Here is a 9,527-nt window from a genome sequence, read left to right as displayed (position 1 = left end):
GAAAATGAAACTAGAACGAGACTTGCACACCCTATTGGGGAAAGGAAGAGCAGAACACCTTTAACTATTTTTATTTCGCTTAATGGTTTATTATAAGTTATTAAAAATTTTTCAAGAACTTTTCGCAGCTCCAATAAATGAAATATTTGAGTTTAATATCTTGTTTTCTCCACTGCTCCACTCGGACAGTGAAATGACCAGTCAGTCGGGTTGGAGAGATACTTCCCTGTGCTTCAAAATAAAAAAAAATATGTCGAAGCCACGAATTTAAAAACGATTAAGGACGTTCCTTTCGAGTCATGATTTGATAACGGACAGAAGCATTATTTCTAATGTGAGGTGAACAATGAGATGTAACAAGCAATAGCTTTCTCAAAAAGCTAGCTGTCTCTTAGCTTTAATTGTACTTTAAGATACTTAGTTTATTGACTTTTACGAGATTTCTGTTGGTTACATGCTTGCTATGTAATTGAAGATGAAAATGGTATTATAGTTGTCAAAAACCAAAATTAAGTTGATCAAGTAAAGAAATGAATGAATTAATGAAGCAGTAACAAAAGACAGCTTTTTTTTCTTTTATTATGGTAGATACTTGGATAACTGTAAGAGTCGCAACTATAAATGCTCAATGAGAATTGGTAATCTCCTGAACGAAATTCCTCCTAGTGAAAGTAGTAATTAAAGTGAATATTCAACTTTACAGGTTACTTACTAAACTGATATGTTGGATTAATTGTGTTAATGTGAAAATACAAACGTTTATATCAGCAGATGATGGAAATCTAAATTGTAATTTTTGTTCAAGAATTATATCTAGTTTAATGTGTCCATCAATATTCGATTGTAAAACGACGTTTGGTTGGGATTATGTAGGAGAATTTTGAAAATCCATGAAGTTGTTTACGAGATATGCTTGTGATAAATGTGGAACAAAACTGTCAAATTATAATCATATATATGTGTTGGAATAATATTTATTCATGTCTATCATTATATAGTGTCGTTTAATTCATAAAGTTTCATTTAAACCCAGAGGTATAGAAGGATTTTGACCAAAGAGAAATATTAACCAAAACGTTAAAGTCTAATCATTTTACTCTCCTGACATTTGAGAATAAGTTGATTTTCATGGGCATCTTCATATGGAGACTTTCCTTTTTATAAAGTTTCGTTAAATTTGTGCAGCAGTAAAGGATGGTTAATGAGAAGTGTGAAAAGCGCGCGAAATGAAGCTTTATCGTGTATTTTCGGTAGATTCCGCATATTTCCGTAACACGATTAATTCTATATTTTTTCTTCGAAAGTATTTCTAACACACGCAAGATAGTATGTTATCTAAGTTATTCTAAATAATATTCATCTGTTAAGAACATTATTTTTATTTTCTGTCTTCTTATTTTTTCTTTTCCCGGGTCTACCTAGTTTAAGAGCCGCAATCCCGTGCCGAGTGCGGATGCTCATCCTCATTTCAGCCAAACGAGCGACTTGTCCAATCACCAACGGTTACCTTTATTTTCTTGACTGTTACCCATGTAAATCGACTGCTGGTTCCCCGTGTTTAGCTTTCAATTATTTATCCCGTCTTGCACGACGAGAATCATGTTTGTATGTTGGTAATTTGACTCAATTCTTTGCTTAAATATAGAAATGAAAAGAATGAATTGTAAGAATGAAGATGCTTAAAATTCCAGAAAATTTAATGATTTGATTGCATTTCTTTATTATCAAATGCTGCAGGCGCGGATTCATGGACGGGCGTGCCGGACGTACGCCGCCCTAGAATTGAAAAAAAACCCACATTTTTTTTTGTTTGCATAAAATCTTGATTTTTCACAAATTGTACTCGCAATTTTTTTTAATTCTTTTTACGCCCACCCCTAACCTGAGATCCTATATCCGCCCCTTTGCTGTGTAGTGTCTCCTCGGAGCGATATACATGTACCTACGAATCTAATTTACCAAGGTTACGTTGTTAATTTTGTTTTTGTTTTTTTTTTATTAACCAACTATCTGTATACAATATAGATTTTGAATAACAAAACACACCATTTTACAACTCGCCTTTCTAGAACAGAGACATAATACTAGAATAGGATTTCATTATTATTTTATTTTTGTACGGGCGCTATAATCTGAAACAACCATCCAATATGTAAGACAAATGAATAAGATTTTGTTTAAATACACAGACGAATTTTTGATGGTGCAGCTAAATCAGTATACGCATTCAAGTCAATAATTTAAAAAGGACGAGAAGTGGAACCCAAACAAATTTATTTGACATTCTCTGGTCGTTGTTATATCGCACAACTATACTTTTTTTTCTAGTTTATAAGTTGTTGTATTAATTAAAATACGCGCGGAGACCATGTTTTGTTACGACCACTGACTTAAGAACGAGCGTTTTTTTTTTCGTTTTTTGTTTTTCTGTTTTTTTTTTTATTACTGAGACTGAAGTTCTGAAATAATGCATTATTCCTTATAGCCAGACTATTATTTTTTTGTTGAGCATTTTTGTGTAAAAATAGTTAAATATTTTTTTTGCAATCGTATGTTTAAAAATGAGGAGCTGAAATATAATTGTTTATTAACAAATTCCCGTTATAATGCATTTTTTATTTATTACTTTTTATTCATTTTCAATAATCAATTAATATTATCATATATGATAAAAATTCTTTTTTATTGTATGCTAATTTATTACTCACGTTAGCCTGTTCACTTTCAAATTTTACAAATTACCGCGTCTTTAAAGCATTTACTCCGGGCACTAGCATTTTCTCTTTACGAAGGGCGCCACCTACACTCGTGAAAAATTTAGGTTTCAAAAGAAATTAGTGACACATTTTAAACAAAATTAATGAAAATTTAACTGGAACATCACCGAATTCAACCGAGAACAACGTCGAATTTAGTTAGGAACAAGTTCGAATTTAAATGGGAACAACCTCGACTTTAAATACGCTGTGCATCCTAATTTTATCGTACGCACCGAATTTTATCGGGAATATCCGAATTTTAAATCGATAGCTTAATTTAATTATTTTATACTAATTTTAACGGCACATTTCCGAATTTAATAAAAAGAGTAATCAAGGGAACCAAGGCTATAGCGGTAATCAAAAGAATGCAATTCAGGGACAAAGACCAGACATGGAAAACAGCCATACACAACAGAATACATAAAGTAACTAAAATCATACATACAAAATAACAAAAGCAAATGAGAAACTCGGACTCCACTAAAAATTGGGAGCATGGACCAGATGCACCAGTAGGGTAAGCGTCCTCTGCTTTTCTAGAAACACCCGCCGAGTTGCTCATAAAACAGGAATCGATGTGCTAATGCTATGTAATAATATATGTATCTTTTTTAAATTAAATTTGTGAAATCAATATTTTATCAGCTAAAGGATGACCTCTTCATAGATAACGGTCAATCATAACCTAACCTTATCTTTAATATTATGAATATTTACCCGCTTTAATTTCGCGTTTACTATCTTTCCCTTGTCATAATATGTCATGTTTACTTTTTGTCATGCATCTTTTTTCGTACTTTTTGTGTCTCTAGTTTGAAGATAACAAAACAGATAACTCAATATCTTTACAAACACTAAATGTGATAAATCTAATGCTCTGTTTAGTTCTATCTAAGTAACACTTCCTGATTAGAGGAATGTTCAATATCTTGTCAAATAAATATTCGATTGCATGCACATAAATTTGTAACACCATTATTTATATTTCAAAAAATCTTTTATTGGAGTATTTATCCATTGTTTATAAATATTTAATTTCAGATGTAACACGACTTCTGATTGGATAAAAAAATTGTGTATCTTGGGACATATCTATCAAATTGTTCTTTTTTTTTTAATAAACTCTTGAAAATACAACTACAAAAAACTACAAAATGCTCAAAATGATTATACGATACATGACTGAAATATGTAGGATATTTAGGGCGAAATTGTTAAGATATGCTAAAGTTCTAACATTGGAAGCTTTAATAACTTAAGCAAACATCGTGTTCAGTAATTTTTATGTATATATATATATATATATATATATATATAAACGTCTCAGAATGTGACGACTCTATTCGCTATACTGCTCCATCGGATCAAATTGATACAGGGAAGATATGTAAACGTATAGAAAGGTCTGAAAAATTCCCAACGATGTTAGAACTGTCAAATTTGTGATGCAAATTTTTGGTTGTTCCCTCCGCGGGACTCGAACTCGTTCCGCTGTGACATCTATGGCTACACCGCCTGCACAAAGTCCAGCGCCCTAGACCACTCGGCCAGCTAGGCTATATAAAATGTAACTTTAGCTGGCCGGGTTATTCCTCCTCGTAGGATTAATCTAGCTTAGTACACGATGTATGGTAGTACGGGACAGTTCATCTAGGTGTTATTAAGTAGTATAGAGGATCAAATTAATGATGCATGTCACAACAAATCAATATTATACAACGTCTCAGAATGTGACGACTCTATTCGCTACACTGCTTCATCGGATCAAATTGATACAGGGAAGATAACGTAAACTTATTTGTTGTGACATGCATCAAAAAGCCTTTAACAATCTATACGGTTGAAACCAAAATGAGCTTAGGGCGAAACTAAGCTACAAAAGAGAAACATAACTACTGCATATTGATTGTCGTTCATGAAATTTGTTTTTATTATTCTATGGTGGTGTTGTTTGTTTGTGTGTTTGTTTGTTTGTTTTTGCTTCGTTTTTTTTTCTGGACGCAAATGCATGTCCACGTAAAACTTTGTCAAAACAGAGAACAAATGCTTTTTTGTTGTTCTGGGGGGAAAAGATAAAGAAAACCAACTTTAACACAAATAACATTGGGAATATGAAAACACACAAATATGTTTATATTGTGAAATACAAATATTTTGGAAAAGCGTATAAAACTGCAAATGTATGATAATCGTTGAAATATCGACGTCGACATATTTATCAACAGCGGCATGTCTCAAAGAATGAAAACATTGACAGTTTTTTATGTTCAATATTAACCCTTCTTTCTAGTGAGAAATTCATGATTTTATCTTATGGGAAAATATATCAAGAGAAAAATTATGCTGAGATTTTTTTCTAGACTGACAAAGGTGCATATGCTATACTTATTTTTCTATTTGAAGATTTGAAGAAGGAAGTAGCTTGGCGTCCTTGAGATAATAAACAACTTGTGTTCACCCAGATTATGCAATGTTTACATGCACATTAAACAGTTTTGCACAATAAAGCTTTTTTTAACAATCAGTTTACACCAAAATGATAAAATTGTAAATACTGTTCAATGGAATTAACAGGCAAAAAAATGATAATTTAATTTAAAATGTACTAAATACATATTTTTAACCGGATGGACGAAATCCCATTCTTCATTAACTGATCACTTTATCTTCGGCATTGTAACGTATTTATTTACTGATATGATAATTCAACATAAAACAAAAGTGCACCATTGTTGAATACCTTAGATATACGATTTATTAAGTACTACACAGTGAAAATACTTTACTTTAGAAGTTTAGAAAAAAAAATTAAAAAAATAAAACATTATGTTGATTCGTGAATTCGTGGATTTGACATATCATTAATACAAATAAAATAGATATTTACCTTTTATGGGAAACCTAATTTCGTCGAGCGCCTACCTTTTTATTTGATTGATATCTATTTGGTATCAAGGTGCCGAACATATATTGTGTGAGGTACTCTGCGTACATTGCCTACGAAAACTTCCATTTCATTCTTGGCTGTCAATGTGTTTTCTTTATTTATTTAAGAGTAACCAAGGGAACCAAGGTTATAGCGGTAATCAAACGAACGTATTCCAGGGTCAAAGACCCAACATGGAAAACAGATATACACAACAAAGTACATAAAGAAACTAAAAATCATACGTACAAAGTAACAAAAGCAAATAAGCAACTCGGACTCCACTAGAAACTGGGAGCATGGACCAGGTGCACCGGTAGGGTAAGCGTCCTCTGCTTTTCTAGAAACACCCGCCGAGTTGCTCATAGAAAGTCAAGTCCGGGGTAGACAAACGAGGAAAACTATGACCCGTTGAATAAATCAGTTTTCATGGTGCAGATGGATACACAATAACGATCCACTAGTTCATGATGACGACCATAAAACTTCTGTACTGATGACTTCAATCTTGTAGCAACATAATCCTGTTCCAGAAGCCTAATTACTTTATGTTCTTTATTGTGTATGTCTGTTTTCCATGTCTGGCCTTTGTCCCTGGATTGCATTCTTTTGATTACCGCTCTAACCTTGGTTCCCTTGATTACTCTTTAAGACGATCATTAATCTGTATGACATTTTTATTATAGTTGCTCAAAACATGCATACAAATCAAATTGTAAAAAAAACAATACTGAACCTTATGCGACTGAGGTAAACACTTTAGAACAAGTATAATCTGAGATATCATTTTATGGCATGTAATTACAAAATGAATGACTCAATCCTATTCATATTCTGTAATTTTACGCCATCATCTTGATGAACGAAAACATAATATTTATTATATAAAAGTTAAGAAACGCACCAGGTTTAAAAAAAAACCAAAACTTTATAAGATTTCAATCGTTAAGCCTCGGGGACGGTTTCAGAAGTGGGGATCCTGCCAGAAATGGTTAAAGGGGTGTTTCAGGTAACCATCTCCACTTTTCATTTGTGCACAGGAATTACAAAACTTACAAACAAAAGAGGGATTTCAATCCCCGGAATGCTTGCATTTATCTACAAATGGAGTCTAATTATCAAAATATATTCTTAATATGACTAGATAAACCAAATGATTATATATGTACATCATGGAATGGCGTATTTAAAACAGTTTAGTGGTAGCTACTATAAATAAGCTGAAAAAGCTATAGAATGTGATATTTCGCTTCTTTTCAAGAAAATATAACAAATAAAAATAACGATTTTTCACCAAAGAAATCAGGGCTCCCGAGGTCGAGTTAATGAGGTCTTTAGGGTTGGTTTGATAAAGTTCACGGTCAACTAGTTTTTATGTTAGGAGCTATTACTATGTATATACATGCGAAAGATATTATTACAGTAACCTATGCAGTAAACATATGAATATTAACCTAATCAAGGATAATAGTATACTTATGTTGCAAACATGGGGCTTCACCCCCAACAAATGCCAAAATATCATAATTTAACGATTTTTTTGTTTACTTTTTTAGATAAAACTGCCGGTCCATATAACGCCATATGGACCGAGAAGAAATTATATGGACCGCCATGCTTTCAGGTTAAGATAATGACGGCATAATTTAAGAAGTTGTGTATGTTTCCCTTAATTTTCTTCACACGAATGATCTAGAATATACTATATTTAAAAATATAGCAAATAAGCGCTCTAATTATATTTTAGCCAACAGGCAGAAATATGTTTTAAAAACTTCGGGTCAAATGGCAATATATGGACCGGTTTGTCGCCCCAACAAATTCATAAGAACTCAGCTACGCTTCGGTCCATATATTGCAATATGAACTATTTGCTAAATAATGCCAAAATAGCATATCACATATGATCTAGTATAGAAAACAGATTAGCATATATTTACTGAAAAAATGAGCCAGCATAACCCCGTCCCCAGAGGAATATTTTGTAGATCATACGTGAAGTTTTTAAAACATATTTCTGCCTGTTTGTCAAAATATAAGTACAGCGCTTGTTCGTAATTGCAGAAACATTGAAGACCGTGAGTAGTGAAATGCAAAATTCAAGGTTTTGAATGATTGTACATTTATATGGTTTACAGTTTATTTTAATAACTATTGACAAATAAAACCTGTTCACAATTTCAAGAAATAAGAACGTAACATAAATATTAAAGAATCTTTCCATTAGTTGTCATGCTGTTTACGAAATTTCAGAGGTACATATGAATACAAACTCAATAAAAAATGCAGATTTTGATGAATGGCTGTTACACTTGGAACAACTAGAAATTATGCTTTAGTTATATTTTACCATTTTACTGAGCTTACCAGTGGTTTATTGAATATCCGCATACAGATTCGGTTTTATGTTTGTCTAAACATGTATTTCTATTCCAATGTATTTAAAGTCGACCTACAAGGCTTTGGTATATCTATGCCCAATGTCTCTTGCCAACGTTGGTTTACTGGCATTTTTGTTGCAATGAACCGATCTTATTCCATCTTTATTTTAAGATATGTTTTTGTTCAAAACTGTATTTGGAACAAAACTAGAATTACACACACAACCCTATAACAACTGATTTCTATTATTTTAATCTAATACACACCCAAAACGTATTCACATTATAAGTGTGAAAAAGATACATAAAGCATTGTATGAAGTTTGCAGTTTACTTCATTGAAGTGAATAAATAATATAGAGTGATAAATAAAAAGCTCACTTTTGTTCAGGTAAATAATTTCTAAAAATATTGAAAAAAAAACATCCTTTCACGAAAAAATCTTTTTGAACAGTTAATGATAAGATTTAGAATAGATATATCCAACCATTCAAATGAGTTCACAGAAAATCAAGTTTATGCTATGAAAACTAAAACAACAAAATCAAGATAGCAGATTTAAACAAGAGTAGCACAATGGTATTACATATTCATTATAATGATTTCCCGAAGTTTCATAAAACACACCAGGCAGATTAAGTGGGCTTACAAAATATTTACCATTGACCATCCAAATACGCAAACGGCAACTTCTTTGTGATAATTCTATGATTCTTTCCTTAAAAAATGAACAAGAAGCTCCTAGGAGCCTGAATCGCTCACCTGGTTGAATTTTGTCTTTCAAGGACAATAAATTTAACAAGAAGTTGTCCAACAATTTTGACTCAAGAAGACTTTGGCTAAAAACTGTCAAAAAAAACCTGCCATTTTTCCCCTTTCAAGGTCAATAGCTCTTACGAGGAGTCGTCTGAAAACTTTTATGCCTAAAGACTTTCGTAAACCCAATGATGAGGATCATTTTAGCTATTAAAAAGAATTTGGCTAAACCTAATAGTTCTGGAGATATTTGAGAAAAAAACTACCCTATGTTCTATTTATAGTAACCGCGGCCATGTTTTCCGACGGATAAAAAAATTACTGCTTCCATTCTATGCAGGATACCCCTAGAAACATTCGTACCAAATTTGGTTCCAATTCGTAAAGTAGTGTCAGAGGAGAAGATATTTGAAAGAAATAACATTAAAAATAGCAAAAAACGTTGAAAAGGGGCAATAGCTCCAACATAGCTTAACGGATTAAAATGAAAATTTGACCGCAGCTAGATATCATCATTCTGAACACTTTTACCTATGTCAGAAACCAAACGGTTTAGGAGATATAGGCGAAATCCACTATCTGATCCCTATGTTTATTTATAGTCACAGTGGCCATATTTTTTGACGGATAAAACAAATCCCACATAAATTCTTTCCAGGATAACTCAAGGAACATTCAAACCAAGTTGGTTTTGAATTGGTC

The sequence above is a fragment of the Perna viridis genome, chromosome 9 (assembly GCF_037379345.1).
Source record: "Perna viridis isolate PV_CMFRI_1.1 ecotype Kerala chromosome 9, ASM3737934v1, whole genome shotgun sequence".
NCBI lineage: Eukaryota > Metazoa > Mollusca > Bivalvia > Mytilida > Mytilidae > Perna > Perna viridis.
The sequence above is the reverse complement of the archived record's forward strand: the minus strand, read 5'-3'. Positions refer to the sequence as shown.